The sequence below is a fragment of the Glandiceps talaboti genome, chromosome 1 (genome assembly GCF_964340395.1).
Source record: "Glandiceps talaboti chromosome 1, keGlaTala1.1, whole genome shotgun sequence".
Lineage (NCBI taxonomy): Eukaryota > Metazoa > Hemichordata > Enteropneusta > Spengelidae > Glandiceps > Glandiceps talaboti.
The window spans coordinates 20,927,342-20,941,294 of NC_135549.1; positions in this window are offsets into that span (position 1 = coordinate 20,927,342).

The following is a 13,953-nucleotide window of genomic DNA, read 5'->3' on the forward strand; positions in this document are numbered from 1 at the left end:
GAAAAGTGTGAGGTCATTTCAGCTTGTGTGTTTTTCAGTAAGAACGTTACACTTTCACCCAAGGTTTGTTTGCGCTTCAATTCTTATCCCATAGTATTCCGACCCAACGTTTTCATGTCGGCCTGCAAATACGCTCAAGTTTGATATTAGGAAATTTGACCATCTTTTCCCCTATGTTCTGTGTCATAAGTAGAGTTGTTTAGAAACGTCCCTCTACCTATTCAATATTGAACCATTGCCGATTTAAGTTTGAAGTGAGAAACAGTTGAAGAGTTAGAACTTTGAAAGTTAGGTGATTAGAGAAAGGCTTCTACTTGACGTTTATTTAAAGAAGAATGTCTCAAGAGGAGGAAAAAGAAAGAGAGAGAGAGAGAGAGAGAGAGAGAGAGAGAGAGAGAGAGAGAGAGAGAGAGAGAGAGAGAGAGAGAGAGAGAGAGAGAGAGAGAGAGAGAGACCTTTAGAGGACGAGAAAGAGGTAGAGACTATTCGTATACTCGGTGTAAACCGACTGCCTTCCTGCAAAAAGCCAGCCTTTATAAAGCCATTATACGAATGAACAATTCTGAGCATCCATACACGATACATTCCTAATTTGTAAATTCATTACTATACAAATGACTCTTCGTAGTGGCGTTTTACCTAAATAATGCCGGAGTGATGTGATTCTCGACTTCGCACCCAACACTCCCTTAAGCTACCATGAAACACCAGATCAGACTTCATCAAGAAGAACAATAACGAGAAACAATAACAGTGATTGCAGCAAAGTCAGGTTTTTATTTTCTTTTGCTTCAATAAATTGACGAACAAAAACAAGTATAGACTTCACATAGATTTGTCCCTCCACAATAATTCTGAAATAATTTGAAAAAAAATTAAGTATTAACCTTATTTGTACCCCCAAGGAAATGAGTATTTCGTCACCCACTTATTGTACATTACGATAGATGATATGAAGGAATTACTTAAAAACCATCTCAGGTTACAATATAACGGAGTCGAGAGAGAGAGTGATAGTGATCTTTGACCAATGGCTACCTGAAAAATTAAAAAAACAAAAGATCAGTTTTATCAATTTTCTGACGGAGATATGTGTCGTACATGTATTCCAATATTACACAATGTATTATGGTTTCATGATTTACTACTGTTGATTCTGGTTTGCAGTTATTGAGAAACACATTACAAGCATAAATTATACCTATATACAGACGCGAGTTAATAATTTACATAAATACTGTACTTCTAATATTTTGAACGGGGAGGGTCATGTTTTAGAGAAAGGAAATTGAGGGAACCACTGTTACCAAAAACGGGAAAGGGTCACATTTTACGCTGCAGATGGAGCTTGATTTTTACCGACCCTCTTGTAGTTACTGAAGGCTCCCTAAGAGACTACACAATCTACCACGTGTACATTTGAAATCCTTAAAGATGACTTTCAAATTAAAATTATAATAATTTTTGACCAACCGTTAACATTATCAAGACATGTGGATTACTCTATAATGTCTTCGATATCTCTATCAGACTTTTCAGGTTTACAACCGTATTGTTGCATCTGAGATCTACACGTGATTTGACAGGAGCATCTAGCAGCATGTACTCTACAAAGAAAATGAAATTAAAACTATTTGAAGCGCAATCAGTCTATTCAATTTTCCAGACAAATCCAACCGACAAAACACATTGTAGGTTTTACAGAACGGATTTTATATAGTAAATACCGTTAATGAATATGTATATTTATTTATATAATTCCGTGATATTGCCTCATGTATCTCATTGTATAGAGACAGGGGAAATATACACAAAATGTTTTTCTAGCCTATTTTACATGTGCAGAAGAATTTCATTCGATTCAGTACATTTTTTGAGATTCCCACTCCCTGTGCCCCGTTCTTTCACCAAATAGGCATCTTAAACATCTACCAGCTTTCAATATTTGAAGAACACAAATGTCATATGATTCCGATAATGTGAGGAGAGACAGCAATACTAAAATGTTTGCCCGCATGGAAGGCATTTAGTTAACTCACTCTTCATTGTAGTTTGCATCGTTTTTCTGGTGTTCGCCATCATCCATATCAGCGTCAATACTTTGAATTTGGTTTGGCACTTTGCAACCAGCAGCGTCAAAATAACGACCGCAGCTACAACTGCAACGTCGTCTCCGCCTCCAAAACGCATCCGCATCGTAAATAAGCATGATTGACACCAATAGCAATAAACCTAATGTGAACTTCATCTTTGCAGTTGATCTAGAGTAAAGAGAGAAAGAATTGGCAGATTAACCCAAACTCAATAATTGTTTTCATACATACGTACTGGAGGATTCGATTCCTTAAGGTGGAGGTGTACAAAAAATGAATATTTTGACCACTTTTGAGATTATGTGCTCTTTCATGTATTTTCAAGATGCACATTGTCACTAGCTATCACACGATTGCAGATAAGAATACGATTTCCATAAATTAGTATTAGAGTAACGCAAGACAAGTCTTAAGAACGAAACCAAAACGATTTGTACCAAGCTGAATCGAGAGAACGAAGCAATTGCCACTTACAATGTATATAGACAAGAAAAAATTATTAACGACAAGCCTGCATACGAGAAATAATGAAAAGTAAATAAAGGAATATCGTAATATCATACGATACATCGATATTAGGAAGCAACCGTGACGACAATTATTTAACAAAAAACAAAGTCTTCATTTGTTTAATTAATAAATTGGACCTTTACCGTCAACAATATCAGCGTTATATCAACAGTATCAGATTGAACTAGTAAGGGGAAATGCTGCAAGATGTCGAACTATCCTAGTAGATAAGGGTGACCTTTTTATTGTTTCTCATCTCCAGTGGAATAGTCAGGCGGGACGGGTGGGCGAAATAAAAAAAAAGGGGGCAAGGAAAAAAAATCTGTCTTTTTTCAGTTCTATTCTCTGTCCTTTCTGTCCTGTCAGTCTCTCTACAACTTCTTTTCTCTTCTCTTTATTGAATTCCTTGTTACATGTCTCTTTCCTTCATTTTAGTAAGGTTGACAAGTCCGTTGAACAACTTTGTAGGAAGATGAATACTTATCATCCTGATGGGTGTATATCTGTAGCCAGGAACTATTGTATGTTTTTAATCAGGAGTACTAATACATTCGTCCTATTAATCAAAGTGGCATTGACATCGCTAACAATTTTTTCAAGCTTCCAATTTGAACTTTAGTATGTAACTTTTTGAGGAATGCAGTATGACTTTTACCAATTTTAAGCATAATTTTGAAAATGATAGAAATATTCTGAGCTATTATTACATTGCAGCAAAATGTATTGCACGACGGCATCAATTTCGAGCCCTGTTCCTCATCAATTCTCAACGACTTCAGCCATGAAATACACATGCTGCTCCGACGTAACAAAGGGGGTGGGGTGGGGTGGGGGTAGACGGCAGTGTTCTGCCAAGGTTTCCAACAAGTGGGGACATTTGACAGGGAGTGGGGTCAATTATTATTGTCCATGAAATATTCATATATATTACCTCAGACCACTATAGAGATACTGTGGTCTGAGATATTCCATTACACATAGACTATTACAATGTACCTAACAACATAAAAAAAATTTCATTCACAATAACAGTTCCCAGTAAGCTGTTTTTTGAAAATTGTGTACTACACATTACACCTTAGAAAAAGAAGGCAATTAAGATGATGTAATTTTAAGTCATTTCTACAGAGTATATTATATATTGTTTAGAAAGATTGGACAGCCAGGTAGTCACAATTTTTAATCTGAATATCAATGAATAGCAGTGCTCAAATTTATAATTCCTTTTTTTCAGACAAGGACAAAGAACAACTTCAAAATAAGTCACAGGGAACATATGATTGAATAAAAACTTTGAGAAATCCTAATCTTGTAACCACTTGTTTCATTTGTAGAACTGTTAGTACACTGCTGTGTTTTAATATCATTCCCTCTTCAAATTCATGACGAGGTTAAGAAAAACCAACATTTTGAAGAAAAAAAAATCCCTGACTTTAAAAAGTACCAAATGTGAACGAAAAACTTACAAATAATACAGTCACACAAACTTTGAAATAATTTATTTTTTATTAATTACCGTCACTATCTGTGTATCATGATTTGGTCCTGCTATATCAAATGACAGCATTAGTTACATACTTTATACTAGAAGCTGACATTATAAGGTGTCCTTGAAACTCAGAAATCGTGAACTAAAACTATCAACAACGTCAAAGTTAGGATGCTTTGTAAATACCATTGTAATTATTTTCTGATTTGCACAACAAGTTCATTCTTCATGTCTGACCGGGCGCACATGCATCGGCCGTCTATATGGTCATGCCAGTGATCACGCAATGATTCAGTCAGTGCCCAACATTCACATGTGTCACTGTCAACATCGTGCAACACGATCCCCTAACACAGCTTTTTCGGAATCAAAATACACATGTAATCATTTTGTTTCCATTAGTCTAACCCATCAACAAATGAAAATCATAACCTGTCCCATAAATTTGCTTACTAAGGCTTCTGATGAGCTGTGGCAGATGTTCCGATTTCCGGTAGTGTTTCGCATACATCAGTGAGGAGGTCAGAGGTCGCGACAGTGACGGTAGACAAAACATGTGACGAGAGACGTCCATTTCGACGTCTCATCTACTCATGTTTCAATTTGTAGATTAAGTTTTATCAAAGTTGATCTTTTTGTGGCATTTTTTATGTTAACAATAGAACTGTGCGTTGTCACTGTATCTTATATGAGTGTCAAGAAAACTTTCTTTCAGAGTCAGTATACTTCTTGTGGGATTGACGTCAGGGCCTGGTCCTGGCTGGACTTAGATAATTTTGATGTCTGCCGTAAAATGAATGCGCCAAAGCGACGCAAGGTGGGAAAATTATTGCGTCATTTGTAATTTTAGGGGGCCAATGTCGCAAGGTTGTGGCCTCGGCAGAACACTGGTCTAAGACGCCATGAGGAACGTTTGATGTTCGTACGAACCATACAGTCTTGCTGTGTTGAACTCAGGGGTGTAGTCGGTCGGAAATAAAACAAGTTTTTTTTTTCTGATTTCGGAGCTGCAAATTAGGGTCGGTCGGGAGATGAGAAACAGAAAAATAAAAAGAGCCGCCCTATATGGGGTTTGCCAATATGTCATTGCTAGTGGAGAGGGTGTTTCACACTCCCTCGGAGAGCACTTTTTCGAAAATAAGGATATGTATGAGGACTTTTAGTGGCATTCAAACCATATACATTATTGAAAGCCACATAGTATTGGAAAATTATCTTCAATGTCCCAATACAATACATCACTACTATACAACTGAGAGAGAGAGAGAGAGAGAGAGAGAGAGAGAGAGAGAGAGAGAGAGAGAGAGAGAGAGAGAGAGAGAGAGAGAGAGAGAGAGAGAGAGAGAGAGAGAGAGAGAGAGAGAGAGAGAGAGAGAGAGAGAGAGAGAGAGAGAGAGAGAGAGAGAGAGAGAGAGAGAGAGCGTGCATGATTCGTAAGCATTCATACATACTAACCTGAACGTTGTGAAAAAACTTCGATTCCTACCTTCTGAATTCTGTTTGTTCTTCAAGGTTTTATGTAACGGCCGGCACTGATATTCTGTAACAGTTGATCGGCAAAATAGAACTTTATATAGTCATTTTATGTTTAACTTGGATCACGTGCAACTTTAATGTAAACATAACAATATATCAATACCTACATTTCATTCCGACAGAAAATTATCAACAAAGTATTACTGTAGACGCTTTCGAAGATTATTACATTAATTTGAATGTTTTAAGTCACTAATCATAAAGGTAAATCCTATCATTGAGGAAAAATACAAGATATCAATATTCGGAAAAGAAACTCACAAATTTACAATCTGCGTCATAAGCTTAGTGGTTTATTAATATATATTGCTTTATTGACTCAAGAAATACTAGTAGGTAAATTTACAGCAGCCCATTCTGAAGTCATTTACGCGATTTAAGTCTGTCTGTCTGTCTGTCTGTCTGTCTGTCTGCCTGCCTGCCTGCCTGCCTGCCTGTCTGTCTGTCTGTCTGTCTGTCTGTCTGTCTGTCTGTCTGTCTGTCTGTGCATGTATTTCTTATGACTTTCTATCTGCCTCACCTTCTGCACTTCCTGTTTTGTATAGGATAAACGTGTTCCTTGACAGAACCGATGTATTTGATAATGTAATAACGTTTCACATGTTTATACATACATGGACGCTTGCAATGTTATGAAACACTTGTTATTTCCTTTACAATATTTGTAACTTTTTTACCCGTAAGATTTTGACATAAAGTGACTTGTATTTTGTGCTTTTTTATGAAATGAAATTATATTTAAAATGGAGACTTGTGATTCCCGTCTGAGTCATCTTGGTTGATTAATTGCTTGATTGGTTCACAAATAGGTATTTATGGTGCATTTGTAATTATTGAAATCAGTCATGCAAACGAACGTTGATAAATTGACCATCATAGTATGCAGGAGGTCTGTTATATTCAAATAGACACTATTTACATGTTAATCGTATGTGTGATGAACCTAAAGTACTTTAGAGCATGTCGAACATTTTGATCAAATTTGAATTTTTCAACGGAATAATAAATGTAATAACGGAATGCATATCGTGAAAGAGAAGAGAAACCCCCGTGCGGTAATATATTTACCTCAGAATCGTACTCCAGAAATATGCATAATACGAAATAGTTCTTTTCGCATTATTTTATTAGACCAATTTGAGTAAAATAATATGCTCCATTTTCAAGCTATGTTGTAAGTAAGCATTACATTGCATTGTGGGTGGATTTAGACCCCCACCCCCTAAAAAGGAGGGGGGGGGGAGAAAAAGGAAAAGAGGAAATTACATCCCAATTTTAAAGTGGCCACATGGACGAGGATTGGATATTTATTTTGGATTTTTAATTTATAAAACAATTTTATCATGGCGTTCTAACTGAAAACCAACATCCAAAAATACATTCTTCAAGTGACTGCACCTTCCACATATCATAATTTACACTGAGTACGTATACCTCCTGCCGGGAGTGTTCGATGTGTTTTTCTTGTCAATAGATGGTAGTCTCGCTCCGTGGTACGCCTTGACGGGACGCCCTTCCTTACGCATCAGCCAACTCCTTTCACAGGACGGTGAGGGTGGGTGACACGTCGACTTACAGTCGTTTACATATGCTGGATATTAAACAAATATCCAGGACCACGCACATTAATTTAATTAAAAAATATTATAAAATAATCTAACTTTAAAACCTGTCGACATAAATTATTCGTTCTTCCATTTCATTTCCAGAAGTCATAAACTGTTTTGCATGTACTAAAGTGGACAAATATTATATTAAGTTTAAATTGTTTACGATCACGTGGAGACATCGCACGATCGCTTCAATTTTCAATGAGGGAAAAAGAAATTGTGTGTTTCCGATAATTCGACCGACCCTAGTTTAAGCCGCCGACCCTAAACATTTTTAGACATTATTTTAAGACAATACAATAAGAAAATACTTTGTCTCTTTGACTTCATGCACGTCTGTTTTCTTTCCCCAATGATGCCCGTACATATATGTATTTCATCAAACTATCTCAGAAGGGTTATTCTGACCGACATTTCGTTTCGTTTTGGGTCGAAGCGATATTTTTTTTTCAAAAATTACAAAACCAATTAAAACGATAAAATAAAATAAAAATAAAATATCGACCTACCTACCCTATTCTCTGAGGTCATTGGAAATACATTTTGTTGCGTATATGGACAATATTTTACACATAATAACCTGGTGATGGCGCCGTGCTCATGGGTGCTTCCCTTTCAATAATAATGAAATATATTGGAAACGGGTGAATCAGCGGTAATACTATGTATGTGTTTTTGTGGTTATTGCTGAATTATGTGACTGACGTTTGTGCTGTTTCAACGTTCTATTTCGTTCTATTTTGGATTCATAGAACTGTCGAGGTGTATGTGTTTTATTTGTAGTTGACCGCGTTCGGTATTAAGAGTTTTGTATAAGGGTGACCCTATATCTTTTATTTCTGTTCCTCATTACCCAACCGCCCTCAGCAGCGCCCTCTCTGACAAGAATAAGTAAGTATCTGGACTGTCATCTACATTCATGGCGGTGGCGATGACACTTGTTCAAGGAAAAGGCATTTCTTTCATGACTGAAGTTATTCAAGTAGGGGGTTTGAGAACATGCCTATAGAGAAGCTTGAAAAGGGTTTGTTACCAGGAATCCAATATCAAGGAGATAGAGAGGATGAAAAGGAGAGACAGAGAAACATGAAGATGATGATTTTCTTTATTTTTTTACTTTTTTCTCGACCCATAGTTGCAATGAAAAAGTAATGACTCAGAGAAAAAAAGTATTGTAAAGTAATAAAACATAAAAAAATAGAGTCACCCTAACCTAAACATCTCATACAAAATAACACCATCATGTAGCCTCAACTGGTGAAACGAGCCAGTTTTTTGTGCCTTGTAAATGAGGAGTGACTAACCGATAGAAGGTTTGATACAGCATCAAAACTTGGGCTTGTAATTCTATTGGGTAATCACATTTAAAATACGATATCGGACTTTATACCATAGAGTAGATCGCCAATGTTGTGGTCCGAGTAACATTCTGAACGACAGTGTACTGATGCATACATTTGTATGAGTTTCTGTGTTTTGGAGTTCTTAGCAAAATCTAAAAGCCTGAAGTGTAAATTTTCTCGTCGGAAATATGTTGGCACACATTAAAACTCTGTCATGCACACACGAACATACACATAGACAGACACAGACACAGACACAGACACAGACACAGACAGTCACAGATACAAATAAATAAATAAATAAATAAATAAATAAATAAATAAACAATAAACAAAAACCAACAAACAAACAAACAAACAAACAACCAAAAAAACAGACAAACAAACAAACAAACTGAAACGCTGTATGTTGTGCAATCGTTCAATCAAACAGAAGTTCTTGCCTGCAGCAAGCATATCACTAAATATTTACACCAGTAGTCAACGCATGCGTATTCATTGAGTCGTCCATCCTAGCGTAGAATGGATCAAAGCGACACATTCACTGTTCTACACTTTGTAGTCGGATCGACCAAAGCAATATTATGTTTGAAGGTATGAATCTTATACAGGGACTGTCTTGGCATAAAGTGATGTCACGTGATATACACGATATTTTAAGATGAAATAAACGAGTTATTAAATAATGCGGATTCGTTATTTAGTCTCAACGATTTAGTGTTTTCTTTATTACCTCAGTTGAAACAAAGGAGCTTTACCCCATTTCTCGGATTTTCTTAAAGTTTACGGACTGGAAGGAACACTTTTCCGTATCATCACGCCATATAATTTCAAAAAAAAGGTTCAATTTCCTTTGCAAAGGTATAGCCAAATAAAATAATATTCTGAGGGCGTTACTGGAAAATACGTTTGATGCCTGTATAAACATATTGTCTAAATGTGTAATTTCTGCTGTAGACGACACCACCTTCTATGGCCTAATACCTTTTTGACCGGACAATGAACCAGGATGGAAATTGGAGGTAACTCCTCCAACCGTGCAATCTTTATAAACGCTCGAATCCTGAAGGAATTCAATTGGTTGCCAAAAAAAATATTTTTATTATTTATCAGCCATTAACCTGCATCCTGATGCATACATAGGTAGACAAAACAGCACGAAGCTATTCTTAAAAAAACAAAAAAAACCCACAAAAACACCATGGTCCTGAACGTGTCAGTCAAATTTTTAATTGCGTGTGTATTTGTCTGAAAGAAGTATTGCTATTGAATACATTTGACAGCTCCAAATAAATCATACAGTATGCACACCCATATAAGTTGACGTAAGAGATCACGTGACTGTTTCTATGAATTCCCATCCCAGGCCAGGGTCATGTTGATTTTCTGTAGCTTACCCGGATGTTGCCTAAGGCATTCTGTGTTTTGTTCATCTCCAGGTCATATCCGGGTTGCTCTTACGGTGTTTGCATGTGAACATTTGTTTATTATACTTTTACAAACTGTTTGTGCAGAATGTTGTTACTCGTTATTTTTCCAGATAACTGCTAAAATGTAAAGGAACATTGTCAGGACTTACTAGGACTTTCAACCCTTTAAAACCAAAATCAAAAAGTTGTGTGGAAATTATCTGTTATAGTCTACGCATCATCATTGAAATTGAACCAACAGTCTATTTCTGTCCTTTTGTAAACACCGCTCAGTGAGTCTGTAAGTAATTGCTCGATTGTAATTGCAATAGTGTTTCACAAAAGTGATAATGAACGATAATCAATGAAGATTTACAGACACAACATCTCAATATCAGAAACAGTTTGTGTTATACCAGACAATGAACACACTGTTTGAGGCATTTTCAAAACACTGTCTCCACCAAATAAACCATGTCTGTGAGCGAGCGAGCGAGTGAGTGAGTGAGGGAGTGAGTGAGTGAGTTAGTGAGTGAGTGAGTGAGTGAGTGAGTGAGTGAGTGAGTGAGTGAGTGAGTGAGTGAGTGAGTGAGTGGAATGGAGTGGCGTGAGTGAGTGAGTGGAGTGGAGTGGAGTGGCGTGAGTGAGTGAGTGGAGTGGAGTGAGTGAGTGAGTGAGTGAGTGAGTGAGTGAGTGAGTGAGCGAGCGAGCGAGTGAGTGAGTGAGCGAGTGAGTGAGCGGGCGAGTGAGTGAGTGAGCGAGTGAGTGAGTGAGTGAGTGAGTGAGTGAGTGAGTGAGTGAGTGAGTGAGTGAGTGTCATCGGATCGTTTATAGGTTATATATCTTAATACTGGGTTTGAGTTCAGTCGATTGCAAGTGATAATTAAGTTAGTATACCTCGATCGATCAGTAATTGTAGAATATTGCCCAAAAACTACAAACAGAGCTTGTGACTCTTTAAAGTACTCTTGCATTCATGAATTGAAGTAAAAGTTGCAAATTTAATATAAAATGTACAAAGAACGAAATTATCATACACGTACTATGAATAAAATACTTTACTGTTCAATGCCACGTAAACACCACATTGGGTTAACAATCTAGTACAGAGTTAGAACCCAATGTCATGTAATTTATTGTGTTACACTCTTTAGTGGAGACATAACCGTCAGGTACATATACTTTTCTTAGTTTCCTTGCTAATATTCTGCGTGCCGTTTAAGAAAGTTTAAGTCAGTTGGAAATTTGGTTAAATTATAATCTCCTTCCCCAAATAACATCATTGATATCTAAATCGATGAAAATGGAAATTCAAGCAATTCTACGCTTCGAAAAGTGTCCTAAAACGTTTTCACAAAAAAATGTTCACCGTTAAGATTTGCTCGGCCTGAATTCAATGTATGTGTGAATGTTTAGCTGTACAAATCAGCGTTGTGGGTAAAGTATTACACTGTGCCATTGGTCACGCAGTGTACACACACACTTCATATTAACAACCTTTCCGACAAAACGATATCATACAACAGAGAGTGTACTGTAAAACACATTTGAGTTCAAACTCTGGTCAGGTATGCAGACAACGTATTGTTATTCTAATATACGCTTCATTGAGAAATGTTTGTTGTGACCTGGGAGTGGGAGGATCTCATGGTAGTAAAAGCCGCCTGGGTTGAGTTACTCCCTAGTGAAGTGGCAGGAAATAATACTGTTAGCACACTTGGATTCACTCAAACAATATTAGCGATAAATATGCATTCAGATCACTCAACCTTCAGCGTCAACAAGTGGAGACAGAGGGCGCTCTCCTGAAGGGACGCTTGATTCCGTCTCGTCTACTCAACTGCACTCTGTCAGTGTCCGTCTCCGCCTGTGTCTGTCCCTGTCACCATTTTCACAATGGATATTGATAAACGTTTGCTATGTAGTTGTGCCAAATAATGATTAGTGTATGAGCAAAATGCCTGCATATATTTGGACATTCAGTGAATTCAATCTAATATTCTACAATAAACTGAAGTTGTCGCTGTAGGCGCTCTCCTTATTGGGCTCGGCACAGTAGTGAAAGTAACGATGAAATAACAAGAGCGCCCACAACGGCGAATTTCTTATATTTCAGTCTGGGATGATGTAAGATATCAGGAGAAAGAAATGTTACACGTGGCGAAAACATAAAATTTCAGGAATAAATGGATTGCTTCATAATATTTTTTTGTTTAAAAGTTCTTTATTGAGAGTTCAAAAGTAATAGGAAAAAAATAAGAAGAGAAAAAGTTCCTAGTAAAAACATTTGTCAGAAAAAGCAAGAACACAATACATGTAATGAAAATTACACTTCAAAAAGATGCCATTTGTCGTCAAATCTTTGCAGTACATTGTTTGTGCTAGAAATTAATTACTTGGTTTGCTTTACATGGCTAGTTGACTATCACCAAATCAAAAGATGAGAGTAACTTTTAATCTTACAGTCATCGATAATTTTCTCATAATTGAATAAATTATTTAATAGCAAAGAAAAGGAATGGTTCCCTAAAATATTTGGTTTTTCCCCTCCATTTTAGTTGTTATTTTGATATTTTACATTTTTGATATGTATTCTTGAACCGAACTTTAACTTTCCTTATGCATGCGACAAGACCGAACATTTTCAGCTTAGGATAAACTATTTGATTTCGGGGGGTGGGGGTGGGGGGCTGGAGGATTTGGACCAAACAACAACAAAACAACAACGACGACGACAACAACAACAACAACAACAACAACAACAACAACACCAACTACAACAACTACTACTACAACAGCAACAACAACAACAACAACAACAACAACAACAACAACAACACGATGAATATAGCTTATTTCAAAAGTAAGAGGTAGCAATTAATGTAGCTGGTAAAATTGGAACTAGATTTTCAAATCTCTTTGAAATCAAAATTGATTGACATGTGGAAGAAATCCTTTGCAAAGTAACAATAAATTTCATCTTTATTCTCATATTTTCAACGTGAAAAATATGTATCTGTTGTTAGAAACACTTTTTACAGAATAGCTGTTACAAAACTAAGGATTTCAAACCATATATTGCCAATTGGAGTTGGCCGTTACAAGAACATTGAAAGGAAGCGTAGATTATGCACATTATGTAGTTCAAGTGTTGGAGATGAGTTTCATTGTACAATACTGTGTAACAATGAAAAAATAGAGAGTATTAGAGATAAATACTTTGATACTATATTTAATTTACAATCTCAGCTACTAAAGTTTGATATATTTTTGTCATTTGTACATAATACTTCAGCAAGATATTTCAATGATTTACTAGATATTTCCAAAACATTGTAAGTGTAATTCAATTGAACATCTATGCTTCATTTCTTGCCAATGTCACTTCTTGTACACGGCTTAATTACAAAAAATATGTGTATGTGGTCTTATGAATAGCGCCATCTTTTGTTCGAAGCACGCGTAGCCACGTGATCTAGTTTGCCTGTACATGCACATACGTAGAACAGGCCACATGTTCAGCTGCACAGTTCGACTATTGTATTCTGTTGATTAGTTTAATCTATAGGGAACAACAAACATCTCAAAATATGTTTAATCTTCCGATAGCCGGGAACCTTTGGTCTGATTTAGATTGGGTATCTCTTCTCTCTTTTTCCAATAACGCAAATGAGTTCACCTAATTGACAAATATCATTTACGAAAACACCATCTCGAAAGAGACTATTGATACAAATGACGCCACATCGTCTTTTTACATGAAGCTAGTCATAGTTCTTGAATATTGTCTAAAGTAAACGAAATCAAGTCAATCGGATTGAAATTTTATTAAAGTTAAACAAACAATAATAGTTACAATTGTTAAGATTAATTGCTTTATTATACAGTATTTTGCGTCTACAGTGTTTACGTGAGAGTATTCTTTGGATTTTATTCGCCAGACTGGACCATGACCATGTTTAC